Genomic DNA, 15,335 nt, shown 5'->3' with positions numbered 1-15,335 from the left:
AAAATTTCCGGGAATTTTACATAGAACAATGAAGATATCTCTATGAAATATGTTTGATTTAACATATTAACTAAAATGATTCTGTGATTAACAAAAATGATGATTCTGATAATACCCAAATTTTCCGTTCTTTCCCCAGCTCGGGAAAACCGTAAAAAACTGGTTTTTTTACCCAAAATTTCTGTTTTTTTCACAGATCTTAACAACACTAGTCTGAACACACAGTGCACCGAACACTCCTAACGATGGCGAATATTAACACAACGACATCGGCAACTACAACTGAAAAGAACACGTTACCATCGCCACTAGAGCTTGGCACAATGGCAGAGCGTTGCATTATCTGATGAATCCCGATATCATCTTCATCATGACGATGTGAGGGTGCGAATCCGTCGTGTTCCAAGGGAACAGCTCCTTGACATCTGTACTGGGGGGCGGAGACAAACTGGCTGCTGCTTAATTATTATTTGGGGAACATTCAGGTGAGCATCCATGTATCTATTGGAGCTCGAGCAAGGCACCATGACGGCCGAGGCGTCGCACGCTGCTTGCAGACTACGTACATCCCTTCATGACGGCCATGTTTCTAACCGGTAGTGTCATTTTTCGACAAGATAATGCACCATGTCACAAGGCCAGGAGTGTGATGGAGTGGTTCGAGGAACACAGGAGCGAGTTCCAAGTGATGTGCTGGCCCCCAAACTCTCCGGATCTGAACTCAATCGATCACGTCTGGGATGTGATTGAACGTGACGTGAGGGCGCAGCACCCCCTCCCCGGAATTTACGGGAATTAGATGACCTGTGTGTGCATATGTGGTGCCAACTCTCTCCAGCGACCCACCGAGGAACATTGAGACCATGCCAAGACGCGTTGCCGTTGTTATTCGTGCCAAAAGGTGGACATACTAACAATTAGGTAGGTAGTCATAATGGTCTGGGTGATGTGTGTGTATATTTTAACTCGTATATTTTGTCTCGACTCGAATTTCGAGACGTCTCGACTCGAATTCGAGTCGAGTCGAGTCGAGACACGAGTCGAGACAACAACATATTTTCGAGTCGAGACAACATTTTCTCGAGTCGAGTCGAGACAGGCTTAAATCTCGACTGGACTCGACTCGTGCGCATCCCTACTTTAAAGTGTGTTGGTGGCGGATTTCAAGGTCATATCTCATGCTATATCTCGCGCCCTGTAATTTTGAGTAAAGACTAGCTCGTTTCTTATCTATTGATATCTTATTATGAGAATCGTATATCCATGGTAATCGGCTGAGGTAGTTGGGATCTACTTTACTTTAACAATACTAAATCATATTCTAGTACGAAGGAAATATTAGTGCACAATGGAAATATTACAGTTATACTATTTAAGTGAGTACTAAAACTACCTAAAATTTAACAATTTGTATTATTCCTTTCAATAATAGGATATTTACCTACAAAATTTCGTATTTCTAGGTATTCTGGAATTTCAGGTTTGCCATTCTGATTGTGAGAGAAAACACCGTTTGGGAATTTCACAGGCACATTATATTAGTCCACCCCTTTGAGCAATGGTCCAACTGCCTACTACGTTTCATTTTCCTAGGACTTAGGGATATTGTTCCCTAGGTGAAGGACAGTGGAAAAGACCATTTCATTTTTAAATATAAATATAAATCAATCCGTAACCTTAACAAAGACCATGAAAATAGTATTATCATTACGTACAATATAATTCTGTAAATTGCTATTGTTTGAATCAATATCAACTCATATATAACAGTATAATATTTAATACAAAATTTAACAAAATTATGATCCACAATGGTCCACTATAATTTGTTTATACGTAAAAATTTTCGCACGTAAAAATATGTTATTATACACAAATCTGCTAACTGGTCGTATGTTACGAGTTAGTAAAAGATTAACATCATCTAGTTCTGCTTCTTATGGAAATATCACATATGTATCTAAAACAGTGCACTACAGAGTACTTGGAACCTTATAGTTTAAATTCTGTATCTTTTCGGCCACTAAACACTGAGACCATATGTCGTTGGTTCCGCTTAACTACAGTATCAACTAACTCCCTGTTTGGCGGTGGATAGTTTTCTTTATCCACAAGTAACGGCACTTTTCGGAGATTCGCTCCTCCGTTCCGGCTTTTCTGATGTACTGAGCGGGTTTCCTTTCTTGACCAAAAGAAACAATGACAGTTTTGATTATTTAACGATTAAAATTACTAGACACGATGACAACATGAAATACACTTATATATGTACGCTAGAATAAATTTCTGACGTTTCAAAACAACTATATCAAAATTCCATTGATTCAGAATGCCAAAAAAAAAAAAAAATCTTGGATTTGATTTGTTTTCATCCCGCGTACATTCACCCTCACGTGATTAGTGGTGCCGCCTGGTAGCGACTTTCCTAAAAACTCATAGTGTGGCGGTTGCTACAACAAACCATTGTTTACATCACAAAACAAACAAAATACAAACAAACGAATCATATTATCAAATACATACACAGGTATATGTGCTCCTTTACCTTCATTTTAATTTGTTACATACTGAAAAAGAGATGTCATGCTATATTATTATCAAAATATATGAAATAACAGATGTTTGTGTCATAACCGTCTGCTATGGGTAGGCAGTAACCCACGTGTAGTCCAGTGTTGTCTACTTGTACGAAAAGTATTAATTAATTAATATAAAACAGAATTTTGATGGGAAGAAACTCGGGGATAAAACATTAAATAATATGGACAAAATATTCCGATGTTCTGACTGCTCTTGAAATACTTTGTTTGATACACTTACGAACAATTAGTATTATTTTGAAAAATTTCAAAAGATAGCGTCGCTTGTGATAGCTTCGCTAGCCAATCTAACTCTATGTATATATACATACACAGTAAATATATACTTTTTACCGTTATCCACTAACGCTGCGGCAAATCCGTACGTGACTTAGGAAGGATCGTATGAATTTCACAGCTATTGTATTGAACTTCCAGAAACGCAGAATCTTGTCTCCAAGTACAGCTTAGCAAACCCAATAATTTTCCTAGTCTTTCAGTAACTCCTCATGTTATAACCTTCTTCTTTTTAAAATAAAAACTTCATTTTTAGGCTTTACTGTACTATGAAGTATGCAACATTGCTACAATAGACATCTGTGTCCGCAGCTGTGTAGCTAATATTTCCTCAAGTCTTTGTATCTTTGTGAGTTGAAAAAAGAGGAACTGTACTATTTTTGAGACTTCTAAACCATACTTAATATTACAATAACATTTGATATATTTATTTGTTTATTTAACTAAATACCAGTAAATAAGATATGCTAAATATACAGAACACACTTGAATATACTAAATTTCAAACTTTCTAAAGCTAAATATTCATGGATATAATTAATACAATAAACAGAAAATGAGATAATATAAAAATTAGTTATATGTAAATTAATGAATAATTAATGACATGGAAATAAGGAGAGGTGCAACTGTCCTTCTGCAACGTTCATCAGAATATTGGGAACTATATAACGATTTATGCAAGAACAAAAAGTACTGCTTAAGATCAAAGTTAGTGCACTGCCAAGGTTTAATGTATACAAAGTGAATAATGTATTTTTTACAATACTTCGTTTGTGAATATATTTCGAATCTATGCTACATCTGTTGTACTTGCATATTTTTTCCAAGATCTTTGAAGTACATTCAATAATCCATAATTCCAATGATATTAATGACAAGTTATGTTTGCTTAGATTGTGTTAATATGTGTATTGGTCTATGATAATATTTTTATGTATTGTTCTATGATACTAGGTGCTATATTTAGAGAAAACTTACTACCCGATCAGAGCTGACCCCCACAGTGTATTTAAAGTCAGAATCTACGTCATAACACTTCACATGATGTTAGCTGTGGATTTGCTGCGATTCCTCGTAAATTCTTGACTGTGCGGACTTGATTTCAAGAGTTAGCATCTCTACTGGACTACTAATGAATTATTGACGCATATGGAGTGTCATGTGTTGGAGAGCCTACACCGTGCGTAGCGATCAGCAGTATTGTGATTTTTAGTTGTATTGTATTGATGTTATAAACGAATAGCGGAAGGAAAGAAAATTTGCTGGCTTTGCTGACAACATAACTTGTCATTAATATCATTGGAATTATGGATTATTGAATGTACTTCAAAGATCTTGGAAAAAATATGCAAGTACAACAGATGTAGCATAGATTCGAAATATATTCACAAACGAAGTATTGTAAAAATACATTATTCACTTTGTATACATTAAACCTTGGCAGTGCACTAACTTTGATCTTAAGCAGTAGTTTTTGTTCTTGCATAAATTGTTATATAGTTCCCAATATTCTGACGAACGTTGCAGAAGGACAGTTGCACCTCTCCTTATTTCCATGTCATTAATTATTCATTAATTTACAGTGAGAAATTGATTGAAATGAGGTTTGTGATTTAAGAGTCACACTGAACGTTAAGATCATGTTTTCCATCGTTGTAGCAGGGTGTATTAATTTTTTTCACTTCAGTTCGCACTGAAAATCCAATGTTATCAAGTCTTGATGATAAAGGGGAAGATCTTAGCTCATGAAAACTCAATTGAGCTATGTGATTTGAAAGGCACATCAACTGTCTGTGACTTTTTTCAATATTTTTTGAATAAATATGAATGGAGTTACAAACAATTTACAGAATTCATTATGCTAAATGTTCAGTTTTTTTTTTTTTTTTTTTTTTTTTTTTTTTTTTTTTTGTAATAGTAATGCAAACGTTTGGAAAAATATATTTATTACAACTTATTAACTGTTCTCGTGGATTTAGTTTCATTGATATTGAAGCATTATTTTAAAAAATCTACTTTATTTTTTTTTCTTTTTGGAAATCGATCAAAATATATGGTTATTGTCCAGAAAGACAAAGTAGAAATGTAATTTTTTTTCTAATTCTTTTGAAATACATTGTATACAGCGATAATAGTTTTTGTGTACATGGATTGATTTCGTACAGTTTAGAACTCTCTTTCTTACAAGACTGTGACATGGATCCTAAATATTTTTATGGGAAGTAGGAAGAAAAAACATTACCTGTACAAAGTGATGATTTCGATTTTTGATAAGATAATAGTGACGCTGACCCTGTTTTATAGTCCGGCCAAAGATATGAGTTCAGGTACGATTCTTTGCTGTTTACTCTCCTTTACAATAATTGCCTTAATACACGCCTCCTTTTCGTAACTTTCTGTATTCTGATAATTCCCTCCTCACATTTTTGTAAAGATCTCTTCAAATATGTATGTTTATATTACTTGCTTTATGTTTTAAAATGTATTCACACATCCAATATCGCAGTGTATTCGAGCTACAATAATACATTTCTTGCACTTTATTATATTTGATTGTGAAAAACTTTTTTTGTTCTTCCGATACCTTATTTATCATACGAGTAAACATCTTTGGTCTAGGCTAACATATAGGTCTATAAATTACTTTTACTTACATAATATGATAAAGACTCATGAATCAGGCTGCCTATTAGCAACAATTGAAAATTAGGAATCTGTTGTAGTTACCTGTTGTATGCTTCTCACAAAACTGAAGTGTGTTTCCTATGAACAAATTCATACACTTTGTATTCGAATGAAAAGTATAACCGGTTGTTCATTTATTATTGCAGATTCCAATAGCGAAAGTAATGATCTCGATTCTTCGGAAATATCAATTCACAAGCCAGAAACATCATTCCAGCAACCAAGAACATCAACCCAGCAGGCAGGGAAATGGAGCAGCTCAGTGTACTGCGTCATCAACAAGAAGTCCTATTTAGCGATGCATTTTTGGAAAACGTTTCTGAAATATATATCCTAGAAAATGTTCCTGGAATATGCTCCTGAAACATTTTTGGAATATATTTCTTTTACAAATGTACAAAGAAATATTGTCCTGCGTCTCTGTATTTCTATATTTTGTTGTTTCAGCATATAAAATGTGTACTTTTTCAAACATAAATAAAATTTATGAAACGTGTCCGTATATGTAGATTTACCTTTATATGTAACCTTACCGTCCGATGTGATTTTCAATACATATAGTTTTTTCTGTAAAATGTGCATTCATTTTTTTCCAAAATGATAATTTTTTAGTTTCTAGGGACAAACTTATACCCTATAAACACAAAAAAGAATTTTTTGAGTGCTGTTAAATAATTTGGCCGGTAGAGGGTTAATGGAACTGATTAAAGGGTTTTTGCCGCTAACAAAAGGACACTATATTGCATTAGTTTGTAAATAGTAATACAATGATAACGAATATTGTATATTTTATAGTATTTATTTTTCTAAATTTATAACTATTAACCGCTTAACGGTCGAATTTATTTTAGAGAAACGTCCCGAAAAGGTCATATTTTTTTAATTCATATTTTTAATCTATCATAAATGCGTGCTAACACGATCTATTTTAAAAGTAAATAAACCAAAACAAAAGACGGTTAATTTGCTTGCTAAGATTTGCTGCCTGCACCTTTTCTTCTCACAACGAAACATTACGCTTAAATACAGATTCGAACGGAAAAATATAGTTTCAACGTAATAACTCGGGATAATCCAGATTTACATATTACCCTTGAACGTAATAATTCGGGTAAAACCGTTAAGCGGTTAAAGAGTACTTAAATAAAGTTGGTAATATAATGAATATATGTATTCATAGTTTATGTAACATATTTGAAGAGTGTAGACGTTTGTTTTGATAGTCTTGTTATACATGTTTTGTGATCAAGTGAGTATTATAATAAGAAACATTTATCAAAAGATCAGAAGAGAAACACTTACGATATATACAAAGTGAATAAAAGAGTTTTTTCGTTGCAAAATAAACCATAAATTATATGTGTGTAAACTTTGATCTAAATGTCAAATATTACCTAGGTACACTAGTTTTTAAATGTTAATAGAATGATGTTATAAGTGTTGTAAATTTGGTAGTGTTTCGTTTTCTTAATTTATAATAATCAAACAACATTTGTATATACATATTTTATTGTTTTGTTTTATTTTGTACTAGCTGAATATACCATTCTTCGCATGGGGGCTGTATTTGGAAGTCAACGCCTGTGCGAGTATCACCATTCGTTTCAGCGACCACGAAAACTATCGACACTAATATCGGTCATTTTGGGCTATTTTTACATGTCTCGGTATCCCCCTACGCTGACCCCCGGCCCGCATACAATGCTAGCTGAATTTGCAAGTCATCGCTAATGAAACTATGGATTTGACACTAATATCGGTCATTTTGGATTACTTTTTTATGTCCCGTAAACACTCCCTGGTTCGAATTTTGACGAAAACTCTGGGGCCTGGACCAAGGTATCCGTGACTATAATTTGGTAACTCTCGGTCAACTTGTCTGGTTCCCAAACGACCGATTTTGACAAGGTGGAAGTCTAAAGTTTAGAGAATCCCACCATTTTGTTTTTGTTTTAGCTGATCGTTCATTGTTCAACATACGAAGATTTTTGTGCCACATTTCTCCACAAACGATGCACAAACGATTGACATCATTCTCGACCTATTCTGACAATGTGAGGGGCTACCGATTGGACCGAACCACCACTTTGTTTTTGTTCCAGCTCATTGTTCGTTGTTGTATCCTCGTCGCCATAAGTGCCTTTACATCGCAGTGACGGGTATGTGACCGCGCAGTACTCCAAGGAAGGGATGGTTGTATAAGAATTTGTGATTAATTTTGAAGAGTTTTTATTTTGACTAGGGAATTAACATAGGTGAAGGGAGTAAAGACACATATTTGAAGCATCAGTTCACTGTTATTGAAGCATCAGTGCACGAAAAAAATCGTATTCTCAGTTTTTCTATTTATTGTTTTATATGTTAAGTTAAACACCACAATATGTATCACTGATATCGCAGATCGTATTATTTTTTAAAATCGTGTTTGTAACCTATTGTCAAAACATTCATCTCCAGACATGATGTAGAGAGAAGAGAAAGAGATACGACATCTGTAATATATGTATATGCGATTCACTAAGTAACTGTAGAAATTAGTTAAAGGACACATAAGAGAGCGAAAAGGAGCTCTAGAAGTCTGAACTTTTTAGAAACGTCCTAGATAGGTGAAAATATAGTTAAAAATTGCAAAAGGTATCATGCAAATTGCCTCTCTTTTCTTATATTCTAGTATACTTTTTCTTTCACATCCAAACATCTCTATTCAGAATTACGAGATAAAGGTGAAGAGAGAAACATTTCCATTTCAAGAATTATATCAGGAAAAAAATCTTTTGACTTAGACTAGATTCGAACTCACAACCCTTGAATCCATGGCTCAGCGCTCTACCGATTGAGCTAACAACTACTGCTGGAAAACCAGATTTCTACAGCTACCGGTTGCTGAATGGTGTGTATTAATCAAGTTTGCCGAGATAATTGCTTCATATAGCTATAATAATAATAATAATAATAATAATAATAATAATAATAATAATAATAATAATAATAATAATAATAGTAATAATAATAGTAATAATAATAAAGCAGAAGAAGAACAGAATCTAAAAAGTCGCATATGTTAAAAGTTTGACGTGCAGAGTAAGTCCTAATATGAGATTTTATTAATTATATATAATAAATGTAAGCGTGGTTTATTCGTGCGTGCTACTCAAACTGCGCAACTCACTACCTAGTCCCATAAGGGTTGTACGCGTATGGTACAGTAGCCTTGCGTCCTCCAACCGTGAAGAATGTTTCTGTTTGAACCTATGCGTGTCCTAAGAGGAAGGAGGAGATTGAAAGAAAGAAAAGTGGTTTAGAAATTATGCAAACGTAGAATATGTCACGAGGTGAGGTGATATAGAGTTCAGCGTGTCTTTCAGCTACTACTCTATACAAGACGTACATCTACGACTTAACGTGGAACCCGAACCACACGACTCCTGACGGGAATCGAAACCCGTATCACCTCTAGTTCTATCATGGGAGACACAGGAACATGTAAAAATAATCGAAAATGAACGATATTAATGTTAAATCCATAGCTTTGGAGTACATGAATTATGTATGATACCCTCTATATCGTTCACATCAAATTTTAGCATTACCTGCATGGAGGTTTAATGGGAGGGGTGAAAATTAAAAATTCCTAATTGAAATATATGAGTGTCTATTCAATAGCTTTCGGGGTCGCTGAAATGCATAATTACACTCCCGATACTATTAAAGCCCAAAGCTTTACTCTTTCGTTAGCAGGAAGTTTATTCATTTACTTAACTCAGGACACCTTAAAGTTAAGGATATGAAACTCGATGCATATATTTCTAATTCAAAATTATTAGATACGTATTGTAGCTTAGACTTCTAAAGAGGGGAAGGGACAATTTACGCAATGATTTCCTTCACATTCGAATAAAATACTGCCCCATTATATTGCAAAAACTCATTTCGAGTGGTGTCATTGCTAATAGTTTTCCGTATTTGTTTATATCCCTACTCATTTATAACAGTATCTCACTTTTCCTGTGACGGGAGCAACACCTAAGCGAGCATTCAGTAAAGTAAATGCCATTAAAATCTATATTCATAGCACAGTGGTGCAAATAAAGTTGAGCTCTTTGGCAATCTTTAGCATGGGAAGCGAATAAAGCCACCACATTGGAAAAGCAGCTAATGAATTCCTCTCCGAAAAAGATCACCCGCACATTTATTTTACAGGTGGTGGTTTATAGCTATACTTAAGTTTGTTGAAATTGCTCCAGTGGGGCGAGACACTGAAGTCATTCGTAATAAGGGGGAAGGGACATGTAAAAATACTCAATATGAACAATATTAGTATCGAAATCATAGTTTTCATGGTTGCAGATGAATAGTAACGCTGTCGATGTTGCTTGGAGGTGGCATGGAGGTCAGAGTGGGAGGGTGACAGGCAAAAAATAAATAAAATAAAATCGAAAACATCCTATATTTGTGTCGAATATATATTTTTCGGTATCTCTGACATAAATAGTAATATTCCAGATGTGGTATATGACCAAGGTCGGCCCCATTTGCATGCGGTTTCAGAGGAGAGAATCGGTGAAGATTTCAGAACAGTTTCTTTGACTTAAGTTTCAGTACACCGAGAGGGAAGAGTGGTAACAAACAAATACTGGTGTCACATCCGGACCTATCAGAGGTATGATTTCTGGGGAACTGTCGTTGCTCCAGGGAGGCATTACCCCCTGACCAGTCCCTAACATTCTTACTGCTTTACAGGGGCGTAGGCAGAAATTTATTTCAGTGATCGAAAGCTTTTTTAGGGGTAAATTGTGCACCCTCGAGGAGCCCATGTAGCATCGTACGTTCAACAGTACTTTTTCTGAGTCAAAACTTTCTCTCTCTCTCTCTCTCTCTCTCTCTCTATATATATATATATATATATATATATATATATATATATATATATATATATATATATATATATATATATATATATATATATATATAACAGTAACAGGGTCGGTTGTAGACATTTCGTAACTGGACAAAAATTCTTCAGATAATTGTTACAATTACAAATTTCTTCAATATATAATAATTCAGTCTTCCAGTGAGTATTAAAGGAAAATGGCAAATTAAACCTAATTAACTGTGGATGAATCATGACCAAAGTTCCAGTTTTAATAATTTATATCTTTTTATTATTATTATCATTATTAAATAAGCACAGGAAACAACTAAAATGTATATCTAAGATGTATTTTGACAAATACAGTTGAAACATAAAAGTCGAAATAGAATAAAACTAATGAGCTTCAAGTCTAACATTATCACAGGTTTGATTTTGGCAAAGAGATATGCTCTTACACTTCATTAAAAGCATATTTAAATAGTGTTTTCTAGTGATAGAAATATGATAATTAGCTTAATTTCTCGTTTTCTTTGTTAGTGTAAAGTTCATGTTATAAAGACACTTTTCTGGCTTTCAATTTGGCAAAATCTCTTATTATTGCATCCATATCAATTTCATTCAGAATGTCATCTTCAATGGCCATCAAAGCTAGTCCATTTAATCGTTCTTGAGATATACTTGATTTCAAATAATTCTTTATTAATTTTAGTTAAACTAGTTCAATACACAACAAATGACAAAAGTGTGTCTTAATTTATATGTAATTTGTCCCCGATCAGTGGCAGAACTTTAAAATCAGGTTTCTCCGCAAAAATTCTTTTCAGGGCCCCTTATGCCTATAGAACAATTCAATTCTTTCATGTTTCTTTCCAACATAGACGTTCAAAATCAGGCAGTAACACAATGTAAACACAAGTAATGATGCACCCATTGGGGTCCGAAGTTTTTTTCGGAATAGCCTACAAAATGCAAATAATTTTGTGTATTTGCCCCCTGAAATTATGCTAATTGGGGGATCCAGACTCTCAGATTGCCTGTTCAGTGTTTCGTCCACACATATTTTAGGGGGCCACTTCCCCCGGGAGGAGGTCAAAATAATACGTCTATAATATAATAATAAATAAAAGAGTACCAGCAGTGGCCCTACTAAGTGTGCCCCCGGAAGATTTTTTCTGAATAGAAAAGTGCACCTATTAGGGATGCGCACGATACAAGATTTGTGGCTGTCTCGTCTCGAAAATGTGCTATAAAAGTGATGGCTCGACTCGAAAAATGTATATTTCTCTATTGGAAGAGCCGTGTCTCGACTCGAATTTTGTCTGGAAAATTCTGTCTCGACCTGGCCTCTTGCGCATCCGTAGCACCTATGTCGGTACATCCCTGAACACAAGTAACTAATAATCAAAACTCTACTTTGCATTAGAATTATTACTAATTTAAAATATCGCTCCATCTAAATTTATTAGCAGAGAATGGATTAATAATTATTGTTATCTGTCATAATAAAACGAGCATCTGTATACGCTGCTGTGATTGAAAGTGAGAGTACTGAAAAAAATACTTGTCATCCAAATGACCTTTCGTCGCTTTCGATTATATCCTTTCAAGTTTTATACTTATATGCCACGTGAAAACTAATTGTATTGAAACAAATTTTGAAATACATGAAATTTAATTCAGCCCCGTAACCGAAATGACCGTATCGTTCCATTTTAATTCAACAATTAAATTACTGCAATCAGGTTAAAATAAATTTGTCAGCTTCAAAAGAATGTCGACCTGCAAATGCTTCGTTAACAGTGACTGATATTGACAACTCCCCACATCAATATTTGTCTAATTTTGTCTAGCACTCGAAAGAAACTTTTTTAGAGCCTTCGGTTGCCTCTTATCTTTTTTCACGTTTTGTAGCTTTCTTTTCCGATAAAATGCTCACTTGGTTTTATATCGTTGGTCATTATTATTACATGAAAAACAAAATACTATTAAAAAGTGAAAGCACACATCATTATAAATTAAAAATATAAACAAAAACGAAATGACTTAGGATAGAAATGAAAATGTTGACGAATGACAAATGACTAATAGATATTAACAAAGTGAGCATTAAGCACTGGACAGCGATTGTGAGTCATTAGGAACTTAAGTTAAAATTTCCCTCAGAAATGATTTTTAAAGAACCCATTTGTACCGCCCGTCTTTTCTTAGTATTCGCTCCACTCCCTGGACGAATGGACAAGAAAGCCTACTTGCTTGCATGGGGGCCCGAAGAATGTTTTTAGGGTGGTCATCTCCCTCGTTACTATATTACGTTTCGTATTTTTATTTGTATTAAGAAAATCTTAAGAAATTATACATATACATTATACTTGTCGTAAGCCAGGTGGGGCCTGGCCCTTTCGTCCCCTTTTGGGTGCCATGCTTGCTTTAACTTTGATAATGTGCATTTCATTTACGGTCATCTTTCTCAACCCTTAACTGTTAAGAAAGGAATGAAGAGTCTGTTATATTTGTATTTTGTGCATATGGTGGGATTGTGGAAAGAATACCAGTCTTTAGCTCTACGGTCATAGTGCTTAATACAACATCTATTGGAAAGCAAAATTTACATTGATTTTATCTCATATTCGTAAAATATCCCTTTTCCCTCTTTAAAAGATCTATCCTGTGCCATGGAAATTTTCCTCAAACTAGCATCTCTTGTGAGTGTGGCATTGGGATCAATTTCTAGAGGATATCAGGCTTAGCGCCTATTTTGAATTCTCCCTGTATGTTGTTGTTGTTCTTCAAACAAGAAATTGTAATTATTAAATAATAAAGAAGAGACTTCCCTATGTTGTCACCTCATCCCAATACAAATTCATGCTTACCATTCTCTTCCTAGTTTCCGTAACTTCATCAAAACAAGCTCAACCACGCCGTTTCAGCAATTAACAAACTTCCCTATTGACCAAGATAATTGTGATGAGCTAGTCATCCACGTGCGGAGCACCAGGAAGAAGCGAAACCAAAGAAGTAGAACAAAACCAGGGGACACGGGACCCTTGAGGTGAGAAGTGTGACAGAAGCCGCCAGAAACACACTTGGACCCCTATTCAGAAGAGTCGTCGTAGCAGCAATTGAGAGACGGTCGGCACGCCTGGGCCCTCACCAACCATTGCATGACAGAGGTGTCATTCTGAAGAGGCCAGGACATCTGGGAGCTGTTGCCCTGAGGTCGAGAGGTTCTTCACTCTCGAACGTGAGGTCCGGGATCGATACCAGACGGAAACACTCAACGAATTGGAGGATAAGGCTTCACCCGATATTTCAAGAGGCTCATCATATCGAAATGGCTGAGGTACAGTAAAACCCTTTCCTTTCCTAACCTTTGTGTCTCTGTGATTTCTTCTATTAGAAAACATGCATTTCATTTCATTCATCCCCAATTAATTACTTCAGGGCTGTACTGCTCAGATCCCCACGTACTTTCTCTCTTGCCATGCGAAGTGCTATCCCCACATTCTTTCAGTAAAGAACTGATAATTGAGCAAATAACTGTGGTTGTAACCCCACAGTACAGTACAGCAAGTCAAGATGCCTCGTATCGAAATTTGAACCTGGAGACTCCCAATTACAAAAGTCAATGCTAACCAGTAACCTACGTTCGCTCAGTAAATGTCATGAAATTACTTTTCTGTAATTATTTTTGGAAAATGTTTATTATTTTCATGTAGCAAAGAGTGCATCTTCTACTTGGGTTGAGAACTATATACTATACTTCTAAGAGTCAACAAATAGTTGATGTTTATTATTTCCGTCGATTTTCTACGTCTGCTAAGTTGTTTCAATTTTTTTAAAGTTTTCCCTTCCGGTTATGACAATGATTAGAAATGAAGGGTCCTCTTCTTATACAATTCTTGATCATTGTAACATTTTTTAGTCTAAATTCTGAATTATTGAAAATATTTAAATTAGTTAGAATGAAGAGGTGATACTAAGAAACAAGGTTAAAAAAAAGAAACATTGTTGTTTAACGAATTGATGGAATCAAGCTTTTTCAAAAACATAAAACTGCTTGCCCCTTATCCCAATGCATGAAAAGTAAATGATATTTTCGCCAGCCAGGGGCAGGGAAGGAAGAACGCACACAACTCGCTGTATAGCTTTAGGGCAAATACCTAAAGGCACAAGCAATAGACCACTTGACCAAGAGCAATGTTGCGACACATAAGACAAGGTAAGCTCACGCTCAGCCTGTTCGACACAAAATCACTGACCCTTTGAACAAGATAACATTATTGCGCTCTCAGAGTCAGGTTTTAATTGCATTTGTGTTGAAGTACGTTTTCTTTGATTTTTAAACATTTGATGAATTTCTTACACACTGTTGTGTATGATATTTTCTATGTGGAATATTATTGAATATTTTCTACTGTACACATTGTGTAAATAGAACTCATCTGTATTTCTTACATTGAATTTGAAAACTTTAGCAATGCCCTCATGCGCTGTGTACGGCTTTAAAATGAACACACGAAATAGAAAAGTTGGTGAAGAGAATGTCAAGTTCCGTTCATTTTCAAAGCAGGGAGATTTACAGCAATTGTAAAGCAATAGGGGTGTAATTTTGTCATCTGTGGTTGGACCCAAAAAGCCGTAGGTCCACGCTGCTTATGCCCTTAGCAGAGCTGAGCTGATTTTGAGTTTAACATCCCGTTCAGCAGTGAGGCTATATGATATGTAGACCTACTGGTTAACGTGGAATCCGAATCACATGAGCTCCCACCGGGAATCGAACCTGGGTCTCCCACGCCAAACGCGCGTATGCTAAGCTTGTGCCCTTAGTTTTATGAATTTTACCAAATGAATGAATATCTACATATTTTAACACAGTATATGAGTTCTTTGCTATA

The sequence above is a fragment of the Thermobia domestica genome, chromosome 15 (genome assembly GCF_964235325.1).
Source record: "Thermobia domestica chromosome 15, izTheDome1.hap1.1, whole genome shotgun sequence".
NCBI classification, from domain to species: Eukaryota; Metazoa; Arthropoda; class Insecta; order Zygentoma; family Lepismatidae; genus Thermobia; species Thermobia domestica.
The sequence above is the reverse complement of the archived record's forward strand: the minus strand, read 5'-3'. Positions refer to the sequence as shown.